Raw genomic sequence first — 12,850 nt, 5'->3', positions numbered from 1 at the left:
GACAAGTCATGGGGACAGTGCTAAGCTGGAAGTTTGGAAATGGGGTGTGGTGGGGAAGGATTAAATGAGGAAACTGTCGAAGTCCATATTGATGCCCTGGGGTTGAAGTGTTCCGAGGCGGAAGATGAGGCGTTCTTCCTCCAGGTGTCTGGTAGTGAGGGAGCGGCGTTGAAGGAGGCCCAAGACCTCCATATCTTCGGCAGAGTGGGAGGGAGAGTTGAAATGTTGGGCCACAGGGCTGGGTGGTTGATTGGTGCGCGTGTCCCAGATATGTTCCCTAAAGCGCTCTGCTCGGTGGAACCCAGTCTCCCCAATGTACAGGAGATCGCATCGGTAGCAACGGATACAATAAATGATATTGGTGGATGTGCAGGTAAGAAAAGCTGCACTGTCCCCGGAGTCTTTGATGTTTTGGAGAAATCTCTTTATCTCAGCCCTAAACACATTAATGATGAAATCAACACAGCCACTAGGGGAATCGATGTTAAACCGTCAAACCTTTCTGAGTTCCCAAATATATGCTACTGTTTCGCTTAGCACTGATATTGTGCATTTGGTGCTCTTCCTAACATTCCTTATGATACTGTACGTATTGGGTGAGCTTGCTGTGTTCATCTGTGGGTTGCTGTAATTGTTTAGTGGTTAGCCTTCTGCGTTGTGGCCGCAGCCACCTCGATTCGTATCCGAGTCACGGCAGTCATTGCTCTATGTGTCCCAGTCTTTTGTGAAACACAAAGGAATCAGTTGTTTTAAAGTTTTGATTTTCTCCAAGGTGATTTTCTTTTTCCTTGAAGTTCTTCTCGCTCACATCTCTCTGTTTCATATGTCAGAATTCAAACCCACCCGTTCTCAGAGATTTCTTCCCTCCTACGATCACTAACCGAACTTTCCATCCCATACCCCCATTTCATTAATTTGGAGATGCCGGTGTTGGACTATGGAGTACAAAGTTAAAAATGACCCAACAGCAGGTTATGGTCTTACAGGTTTCATTGAAGCACTAGCTTTCGGAGCGCTGCTCTTTCATCATGTGTTTGCGGAGTCATTTCCTATTTCACTAAGGCATTGCAGAATCTAATACAGACTCTCCCATTGATACCGATCAGTCGATGGCTGGGGTCACTGTTGCTGGGTGAATGTGCCCCAACCCCACTATCGGGACCTGTAGACCATTTGATCCATTTGGTTACCACTGTTGTGAGATCAATACTCTTGTAGTAGCTTTTACTGATATGGACCAGATATTATTGGAGGTGGGCGGGGGTGGTGGGGGGGGGGGTCAGGGTAAGGAAAATGGCACAGGACAGTATCGGGGAAAAGCGACTTCATTGGATAAGATCAGATTCACTGCTTTTCTGCAATGCCCGAACACGATTCCCACTGAACACTGGTCTGTTTATTCAGACACCACGGACTGGGGTTTGATTCTGACCATGCTCGGTCGTCGAATTGGGATTCAATAAATATCTGGAATTACGAATCTAATAACTCCTATAAATCCACAGCCAATTGTTGAAAACAACAAAACCATCTGACGTCATTTAAGGAATGTAACTGCCATTCTGACCTGTTTGGGCCTCCATGTGACTTCAGACTCACTACAATATGGTTGAGTTTCAAATGCCCACTCTGCCATTCGGGATACCAATCAATACTGCCGAGCCAGCGACGCCCTCATAATGTAACAGAAAAGAAAAAAAGTTCATTCGGCCCTAGCTAGATTACTGTGTCCAGTTCTGCAATTCAGGGTACTGCATGGATGTGATCGCACTGGGAACGTTGCAGTAGAGATTCACTGGGATATTGTCTGGGCTGAAGAGTTTCAGTTGTGAGGAGAGATTGGACAGACTGGGGTTGTTTGTCACCGAGCAGAGGAGATTAGAGAAGACATGACTGAGATGTGCTAAATACTGAGGGATATGGATAGGATAGACTGAAAGAAGCATTTCTTATTGATGGAGAGATCGAACACTGGGCCCAGGAGATTTCGGGAAAAGGCAGAAAGGTTTGAGTAGATTTGCAGAAAGGGTCAGAGAGGCGGAAATCATTCTAACCTGAAAAAAAATTGAGATGTTAATTTGTGATGCCAAAACATGTAAGATTATGGGCTAAACGATGGAATACATGATTCAGGTCGTTAAGCAGTTGTGTTTAACAAGTGAGGCCACAACAGGCTGAAGGGCCTCCTTCGATGTTGAAAGGGGAACAAATAAGAAGAGATCGGCTGCAATAGTTTATCCAGTGGGCTTGTCAATTTTAGTGTAATACTCCACACAAAGTTCTGATCAGTATTTTAAACAGTCAATTGAATTGGAACCGCAGAAAACTTTTCCAATGAAACGAACCTTTCATTCTTTCACAACCTTTTGCTGTGTGAATCATACCACAATCCATCATCCAGCGTGATCACCAAGTTGGCAACAATATTAGATCTACCAATTTTCTTTAGCAATCACAACATCTGCACATACCCATCTGCGGTGTGCCCAGTGCCATTTGTTGTCTCCAGGCCACAGCACATTTCTTGTTTATGAACTTATGAGCCTAGTTCCTGATCTGTCTGATCAGTTTGAAAACCTTTTCTATCACTTCATCCCATCCTTTCAGAATTCTAAAGATATCAATGAAATAAGGCGTTAGACCAAATGATGTAGGATTGGAAGTCGGCCATTCAGCCCCTCGAGTCTGCTCCACCATTCAACGAACTAATGGCTGATCTGATAATCCTCAACTCCATTCTCCAGCATTGCCTCGACAAAGCTTCATCGCCTTTCTGGTAAAATATCTATCTGGCACAGTTTGAAAATACACAACAACTCAGCCTCAAGAACAATTTCGGCAAGGAGTTCTACCGATTCATTAGCCCTTGAGCAAAGAAACTACCCCGCATTTCTGAATTAAATCGGCAATATCTAATTCTGAGTTCATGTCCTCTGGTGCTCTCCTCATACCAGAGGGTGAACCACCAGCCCGTAACTACCCTATCAATGAATATTGAACGTTTATAAATGTTATTATGTGATTATAGAGCTCCCCTCCCTCTCTTTGTTTCAAGGAGAATAGTCCCAGCCGAACCAATCATTCCAAGAAGATACATTTTCTCCAGTGTTGGTAACATGTCCGTAAATCTCTGCTGTCCCCTCTAGCGTCCTTACATATTATGAAGGCAGGTGGAGACATTTATGCGAGGAAACGGTTGAAATTTCAAGCACAGACGGGAATTGGATCTTGAAATCAGACAGCGACTGGAATCAGATTGGTCCACACAAGGACGAAATAGAGTAATGATCACTCTCACAAATGATAATTTAATCATATCGCATTGACATTCAATAACTTTACTGTAAACAAATTACCCCGTGTAATTGTCCACAGAGCTATTATTTCGGGGGAAAACGTATAGAATCTGGATACATAAACACTTTGACAACAACAACATGTTCTTGAGACATTCTTTTGACTATAACCTCAACTCATTGCTCCGTGAATCCTCCATCGTTGGCAAGGCACAAATGAGACGAGGAACATAACTCTCTCCATTTGCCTATATGGGTGTAACTTCAATAACACTTAAGGAACTGGACACCGTCCAGGACAATGCAGTCACTTGAGTGTGCCCTCTTCAACACCTGCAATATTCATTCCCTTCACCGTTAAGGCGCAATTGCAGCAGAGTGCACCAACTGCAAGATGCACTGCAGTAAGTCATTCGGGCATGTTTGACAAAACCTTCAAAGCACAACAGCTGTACTGACGACAAGACAAGTTTGGATGATGCAATTAAATGCCATCATTTGCAAGTTCCCTCCAAGGCCCATAGCACTCTGACTTGGAAAGGAATCAGTGATAAACTCATTGGTGAAACGGTCTTGATGGGCAAAGTTGCATACTTCAGCCTTCCATCTTTTATCTTACAATTTTAAGAAAAATGTTGATTTATGCGATGACCAGACTTGTGCTCAGTCATTTAGCTGTTCCCTAAACTGGTGGTTGCTAACGTTATGCTATCATCCACAGCCTGTGGTCAACAGTGTAAAATATCCGAAAACCCTCTCAAGCAACTGACTCCCCTCAAGATTAGAGTAGTGTTGGAGAAGCACAGCAGGTCCGGCATTTGAGGAGAAGGAAAAATGGAGGTTGTAGTTAAAAACCCTTCATCAGGAATGAGACTGGGAGCATATGGGATGGAGAGATAAATGGGAAGGGTGTGGGGCTGGGGAGAAGGTAACTGAGAGTGCTGTAAGTGGATGCAGGCTGGGGGTGAACATGAAATGTCAAAGAAGAAGGTGGAGTGGATAGGTGGGAATGAAGATGCACAGGTGGGGCAAGTCAGGCGGATAGTGTTGAGCTGGAAGGTGGGAACTGGGGTAAGGTAGGGGGAGAGCAAATGAGGCAACGGGTGAAGTCCAAATTGATGCCATAGGGTTGAAAGGTCCCCAGGCGGATGATGAGGCTTTCTTCCTCCATGCATCGGGTCATGAGGCAGTGGCGATACAGGAAGCCAGGACCTGCATGTCCTCGGGAGAGTGGAAGGGGAGTTGAATTGTTTGGTCATGGGGCACTGGGGTTGAATCTTGCGGGTATCCTGTAAATATTCGCTGAAGTGCTCTGTGAGAGCACATCTCCTCTCTCCAACTAAGAGGAGACCACACCGGGAGGAACGTATACAAGAACTGACATGTGTGGAAGTGCAGGAGAAACTTTGATGGATGTGGAAGCCTCCATTAGAGCCTTGGACAGATGTGGGGAGGTAGATGTGGGTGCAGGTCTTGCAATTGCTGCAGTGACAGGGGAAGGTGCCAAGCGGGAAGGGTAGGTCATTTGCTGGCGTGGAAATGACTAGGTAGTCACAGCGCGAATGGTCTTGGCGGAAAGGGGTGGGGAGGGGAACATATGTTGTGGTTCTGTTCACCAAGCTGGGAAAAAGTCTTGCAAACGTTTCGTCCTCTGTCTAGGTGGCATCCTCAGTGCTTGGGAGCCCCCTGTGAAGCGCTTCTGTGCTGTTTCCTCCTGCATTTATAGTGGCCTGTCTCTGCCGCTTCCGGTTGTCAGTTCCAGCTGTCCACTGTAGTGGCCGGTATATTGGGTCCAGGTCGATGTGTTTGTTGATAGAGTCTGTGGATGAGTGCCATGCCTCGAGGAATTCCCTGGCTGTTCTCTGTTAGGCTTGCACTATAATGGGAGAGACAACGGAAAGAGGACATGCCGCAACCCAAAGTACTAGCCACACTACCATACATCAGGAGCATTTATGAACTGACAGGTAGTCTACTGAGACCACTAGGACTCATAACAGCACACAAACCAACAGCCAGGCTCAGACAACAACTCACCAGAACGAAGGACCCGATACCCAACATGAGCAAAACGACTGTAGTGTACAAAATCCCATGCAAGGACTGCACAAAACACGACATCGGACAAACGGGAAGACAGTTAACGACCCGTATACATGAACACCAACTAGCCACAGAACGTCACAACCAGATATCCTTAGTAGCCACACACACACGCACGACAAGCAACATAAATTCGACTGGGACAACACTACCATTATAGTGCAAGCCAAACAGAGAACAGCCAGGGAATTCCTCGAGGCATGGCACTCATCCACAGACTCTATCAACAAACACATCGACCTGGACCCAATATACCGGCCACAACAGCGGTCAGCTCGAACTGACAACCAGAAGCGGCAGAGACAGGCCACTATAAATGCCGGAGGAAACAGCACAGAAGCGCTTCACAGGAGGCTCCCAAGCACTGAGGATGTCACCTAGACAGGGGACGAAACGTTTGCAAGACAAATTCCCAGCTCGGCGAACAGAACCACAACAACAAGCACCTGAGCTACAAATCTTCTCCCAAACTTTGAAGGGGAACATATCCCTGGTGGTGGAATCCGTTTCGAGGTGGCGAAACTGTCAGTGGATGGTGTGACTTATGCAGAGGTTGGAGGGCTAGAAGATGAGGACCAGGGAGGTTCTGTCCTTGTTGTGGTTGGAGGTGTGGGGTTCATGGGCGGAGGTACGGGAAATGAATGAGATGTGTTGGAGGGCATCTTCAACCACATCGGAGGGGAAATTCCGGTCTTTAAAGAAGGAGGCTATCTGGTGTGTTCTGTGGTGGAGCTGGACCTTTGGGAGCAGATGCGATTAAGGTGGAGGAATTGGGAATACAGGATAACATTTGCTCAAGAGGTGGTGTGGGAGGAGGTATAATCCAGATAGCTGTGGGGATCAGTGGGTTTGTAAAAAGTGTCAGCAACACTGACCTTCAGGGATATATTTCCCGCCCCACCCCTATCCACTTTTCACAAAAACTGCTTCCTCCACGACTACCTAGTCAAGTCCAAGCCCTCCAATGACCCATCCTCCCCTCGTTGCACCTTCCCCTGCCACCACAGGAATTGCAAAACCTGTACCAACATCTTCCCTTTCACATCCTTCTAAGGCTCCAATGAGCCTTCCACGTTCATCAAATGTGCACTTCCACACGTGTCATTTTTGCATCTGTTGCTCGCAATGCGGTCTCCTCTACATTGGGGCCAACAGACACCTTCTCGCAGAGCGCTTCAGAGAACATTTCCAGGGCACCTTCAACATTCAATCCCAATGCCCCATGACCAAAAACATCAACTACCATCCCCCCCACCAACTCTCCCAAGGACATGCAGTTCCTGGGTCTCCTCCACGGACATTCCCTCACCACTGGACGCCAGATCTTCCACCTCGGGACGTTTCAACACCAGGGCATCAACTTGGTCATCACCAGTTTCCTCATCTCCCCACGCCCACCTTATCCGAGTTCCAACTTTCTAACTTGGCACCATCCTACTGACCTGTCCCACCTGTCTGTCTTCCTTCGTACCTATCCGCTCCACCCTCTTCTCCGACCTATCACCTTTTACCCCATCTCCATCCACCTCTTGCACTCTCAGCTAAATTCTTCCCAGACCCATCCTCCCGTTTATCTCTCCACCCTCGAGGCTCCCAGCTTTATTCCTGATGAAGGGCTTTTTCCTGAAACGTTATTTTTTTTCTGCAACTCGGATGGTGCCTGACCTGCTGTGCTTCTTCAGCACCCCTCCAATCTAGATTCTGATTTCCAGCACCTGCAGTACGCACTTCCGTCCAACTGGTTCCCCTGTTCATTGATCTTGAATAGGCCATTGAATAGGCCTTTGCTAAAGTTTCCCTGCTTTTATATTCCCACCTGCGGTCAAGAACAGAAAGTATCTCCAACCCCTTGAGACCACTTGATCCCTTGTCCAATCATCTTCAAAGATTGTTGAATGTCTACTCCAATTTCTCTTTTATTACTTTAAACCACTCAGTATTCACACATTTATCATTGTTCCTCCCCAAATTCATTATCACACACTTCCCTGGATTGAACTCCTTTCAGCACATTTTCTTGCCAATTGTTTCCAATTTCCCTGCAGTCTATGGCTTTCTTCCTCATGGTTAACGACATGACTAATTGTTACCTGATTTGCAAACTGCGAAATTATGGCCACGACAAATAAGTATAAATCATTGACCTGTATGAGAAAACAATCGAACTCATAGAAGCCATGGTTCATAAGCTTGTAGAGGACACCAGAATTGGAGACTGTAAAGAAGGTGATCTAAGTTTCCAGAAGGATCTTAATCCAATGCGTCTTTGGGCTGAAATATTTTACATGGAGTTCAATCTGGATAAATGGAAGGTATTGCGTTTTGCCTCATCAAATAAGAGAAGGGTTTATACAATTAGTGCTAGGGCGTTGCATAATGTTGTGGAAAACGGAGGCCAGGGATGCAGTTAAATATTTCTTTTTAGTTTGCTTCACATATAGACAGAATGGTTAATAAAAAATTGTCATCCTGCCTGCGTTGCACAGTCCTTTGAGCGTCGGAGTTGGTACGTCATGTTGAATGGAATAGGGCATTGTGTGAGGCCTCTTCTGGAGTACTGTGCCCAGTTCTTATCGCCCAGTAATAGCAAGGACATTATTCAGCTGGAGTAGGTTTAGAAGACGTGTATCAGCATATTGGTAGTGGGGAAGGTTTGAGTTACAATGAAAGGCTGGATAGGCTGAGAATATTTTCACACGAGAACCGGAGTTTGAAAGGCGACCTGATAGAAATTTATAAATTATTGAGAGTACGAATAGAATTAACTTTAACTGTCTTTTCTCCAAGCAGTGACACTTCAAGACGAGAGGGTAAATGTTTCAGATGAAAAGAGGGATATTTAAAATAAGACATGTGAGGCTGTTTTTAACAGAGGATGGTTTATGTGTGCAATTCACTTCCTGAGGCAGTGATGAATGAAAGTACATTTACAATATTTACAGGATATTTGGATCGATAAATGCATTGGAAAGTTTCCGTGTGATTAGAAAAAAGCTATTCATTTATGCCTAGTCCATTATTTATTGCCCAGAGGGGAGTTCAGGATCAACCACGATATTATGAATCTGGAGCCAGAAACCAGACCAGATAAGTATGGCAGTTTACTTCCCTATCAGGCATTCGTGAATCAGATTTACAACAACTCTTTCAACATCATCATTAGACTCTTCAACTCGAGGTATTTATTGTAATAAAATTCCAGCATTTGCCATGCCAGGATTTGAACCGGTGTCCATAGAAGTATATCTGGACATTCATATTAACAATGCAGTAATATTATTACAAGGGCATTATTAACACTCAGCAATTACAAGAGCCGTCAGTTGCGACTCGTTTAGTTTGGCATTATGTTCAGTATGAGCTGGTAGAAGTGAAAGGCCTGTTTTCATGCTGCGTGAGTCTATGACTTTGACGCTATGAAACCGGCAGCTGGTTGGAATTAACAGCAGCGTTGACAGTTTAATTGATCTCCTTCTGGGATATGTAATCTTGCTGGTTACTCTGGAGTTTTTATTGCTCATTGAGCCCTCCCAACACACGGGACTGTTGAACAGACTGTCCCCAGTTTGACTGAGTAAATGAGTTTCTACTGCAACAGGTAATTGAATCCCGCATTGCGCTGGTTTCTCTGTGATATCGGTGTCCTTGTATCTACCCAGGATGAATGATTGGCTCAAATCATGCCCACGCAGACGTAAGTCCCTTTGTCCATTTGTGAACGTGTTTTTATTCTTCCTGATATACCAACAGCGTGTGGATGTCGCTGGTCAGGACAGCATTTGTTGTTCATTCTGATTCGCTGCTGCCTCTCTGCACGAGAGACATGGATTCGATCCCAGTCTTGTGTGACTGTGTGCAGTTTGCACATTCTCTCTTTGATTGTGTGAGTTTCCTCCCACAGTCTGAAGGTGTGCAGGTTACTTGGATCAGCCATGGGAAATGAAGGGGAACGGAATCAGTATGGAGTGTGGGTCTGATAGGATGTGCTTCGAAGGGATGGTGTCGACTGGAATGGGCCGATTGTCCAGCCTACCTACAGCGTCGACATTCTCGGATTAAGGGTCAGCTATGTTGTTCTGCACCTGGAATCACAAGTAGGCAGGATTGGGTAAAGATGGTAGCACCCCTGCATACGGGTCATGCATTGATGGGATTGCAGGAAATTAAAGGCATGTTCTCTGTTCCTGAGGTCAGTCTTTCATTTCAGGTTTTATTCGTCGAACTTTAACATTATCAGTTCCGTGTGTGAGTCCCCAAGGATGACTCATTTATTATATAACCACAACACAACCTTCTCCAGGTTGCAGTATTTACTGGGAAGAAGAAACTGATCCTGAGCTGATGCAAGCATAAGCAGCTGCTACTGCCAATGTCAAGAACACTGATCCAAATAGGAAAATGAAATTTCGAACATTGTCACCCCAAAGTTAAATGTTCAACAAGCTTTAGATACACCAGTTGGTTGCGCCAACAACATGTACTGCTTATGGCTATAATATTATAAATGGGGTATTCCCTTCCACCTCGTTTTTGACCAGGAGCAGTCCCAACATCGGAAATACACGCGCCACTCTCCCGTCATTCCATCCCAACTTCCAATTGGATCTTCATGCCTGCTTCAGTCGAGAACTGGAATGAAGTGTGATTGCGTGCAGCAGTTGGTATTGCCTTGTGTGGGCAAAGTGATGAAGTAGGCGATGTTAAACTATAATGCTATTGAAGCGTATCCTGTACTGTCCCATGAGTTTGGAGAGTTTCATAAATCCCATTCTCCAACACTCTCATTCATGGAATCTCCACAGACTCTGGGGACGTTAAAGTTAAAGACTCAGCCCATTCTGAGTTCCCACATCCCTGTCATTAAGTCCTGATATTGTATATTCTTCCTGACATTTCCTCTGCTACCATACTGGCTGCAGTTTACAAGCGTAGTCTGTGGAGTGCTGTAACCATTTAGTATTTTGTTTTCTGCGTTGTGGTTGCCGCGACTTCGTACCAAATCCACTTCATAGCGGTCAGTTCTCTCAAAATTTTACTTTTGCGGAAATACCGTAAGAAATAACTCCTTTTTGCATGATAATGATCTCCGAGGTGATGATTTGTTTTCCATCGAATTTCGTTCTCTGATAATTCAGTGTTTCATGTATCAGCATTTCAACCCAAAAGTTCTGGAAGATGTCTCTTCCTCCCACTCGCCCTAACTCTCTTTCCTGTCCCTCGTCCCATTTGACTGAGGCATTGCACAATCTAACATACACTTACACGTTGATACCGTCCAGTCTGTGGCGTTGCACTTACTGTTACTTGGTGACCATGCCTCAATCTTTTCATTGGCACCTTCAAATCATTCGATCCGTTTGGATATCGTGGCTGTGCAATCAATTCTCTTTTAGCAGCTTTTACTGACATGGACCAGAGATCATTGGAGCGTGAGGCTCAATAAGTGGACACAGAGAATAATAGGGGAGAAGAGACTCTATTGGAAAAGATCAGCCATGACGGCTTTCTGCAATAGCCTACTGGTATTATCGCTGGATTATTCACACAAAAGGCCAGGTCACATTCTGTGGAGACGGGTTCGATTCTCACCATGCCACGACGACGATAGAATATAAATGCAAGAAATACTTCCAATTAAGAATGCGCTAAATCCGTTGTCCGAAAATCCCATCTGTTTCACTGAAGGCCTTGATGGAAGGAATCAACCGTCCTTAACTGCTCTGGACTCCATGTGACTCCAGACCGCTTGGCAATATATGCTGCAGAGACGCACCGCATGCTGGTGCAAAATGTTAAAAAAAAGGTTCATTTGACTCTACCGAGACAATTGTCTGCAATTCGCATAAGTCCAGGGATGTGATCACACTGGGAAAGGTGCAGGAGATATTCACTTGGATAGTGTCGAGGCTGAAGAGATTCAGTCAGGAAGAGAGACAGGTAAGACCAGAGTTGTTTGTCACCGTGCAGGGGCATTTCAGAGAAGGCATAGTTCAGATATACAAAATAATGAGGGGTGTGGATCAGGTAGACTGAACGTAACGTTTCCCATCGACGGATAGATCGATCACAGGGGGGCACAAATGTAATGAGAAAGACTGAAAGTTTTAAGTAGATGTGTGGAAAAGCGTTATAGGCCGGCAGGTTTTGGAATTTGCAGCAATGTGTCTGTAAGGGTCACAGAGGCAGGGACCCTTTTAACCTGAAGTAATATTCAGATATGAATATGTTCTGCCAATACCTATAAGGCTATGAGCTAAACGATTCGAGTCGTTAAGCAGTTGATTTTGACAAATGGAGATACAACGGGCTGAAGGGTCTCCTTTGAAACTGTTGTCCTCGGTAATATAGTTGTTAGTGTCGCCGAGATAGGAGCTCAATTCCTCGCTGGGGCAGTGCAAATGTTTTAAAACTGTCGCTACATTCCGAAGTGCGGGTTATTAATGCCTGTCCTTCCATTCGCCATGGGACATGTCACAGGAAGGACAGTGCTGTCTGAATCAGCGTGGGGAAGATCTGCAGCTCCCGCTGAGACAGAGTGTCAGTGAAAGCACAAACACGTGACTTCCGCAACCTGCAGCTTATATCTGTACTGGAACCTAAACCATTTAATAGAAAGAAAAAGGAAGCTGAAAAACACCAATTCAGATGTGAGCGCAGAAACATTTTCCGCAGCATCATGAGGAAAACTGACAAACGGCTCTGAGAAAGAGTTTGTCTTTCAGAACTGTTAGTTCACAGAGATGTTTTTGTTCCACTTAAGCCCTTAAGAAATTGAATAACAATTTAACTGAAGACTTGAATGTTTACAAGCCAGATGTTTGATGACTGATGATGATGCTGAATGGCTGAAGGGTCATTCGCCATGTTTTAAAAAACTCAATGAGTGTCATTTTTCAACTGAACCAATAAGGTAAAAATAAAGTTACCAAGAAAATTTGCAAGCATTGCATCTGTCTTCCTTGTTGCGAAAGTGTTGAAATTCAGCTGTCTCACTGTTATTTCCCAATGTTTATTTCCAGTCAGGGAAAAAATATTTTTTGTTCCTTATGAAAGTCGGAAATTGAACATGGATTCCTGACATTACAAAACAGCAAAGGTATCAGTGCTGTCAGAGTCAGTGAGAATTTCATATCGGAGATGAATGCAAATGGGAATAAACGTTAAAAGCAGTTGCCTTTGCCTGCTTTGACTCAGTGCTACAAAAATGATCATTACTGAAACATTCAGTTCTTTTCAAGGATTTAATAAGTTGAATGCACAAAGGTTGGATCTGTGACCAGAGTGCCTCGGATTGAAAGACTTGGAGATGCAGGTTTTGCACTGGGGTGTGCAAATTTGAAAATAACACAACACCAGGTTATATTCCAACAGGCTAAATTGGAAATACTAGCTTTTGGACCACTGTTCATTCATCAGGTGGTTGTGGAGTACACAATTGTAAGACACAGATT

The sequence above is a fragment of the Chiloscyllium punctatum genome, chromosome 50 (assembly GCF_047496795.1).
Source record: "Chiloscyllium punctatum isolate Juve2018m chromosome 50, sChiPun1.3, whole genome shotgun sequence".
Classification (NCBI taxonomy): Eukaryota; Metazoa; Chordata; class Chondrichthyes; order Orectolobiformes; family Hemiscylliidae; genus Chiloscyllium; species Chiloscyllium punctatum.
The sequence above is the reverse complement of the archived record's forward strand: the minus strand, read 5'-3'. Positions refer to the sequence as shown.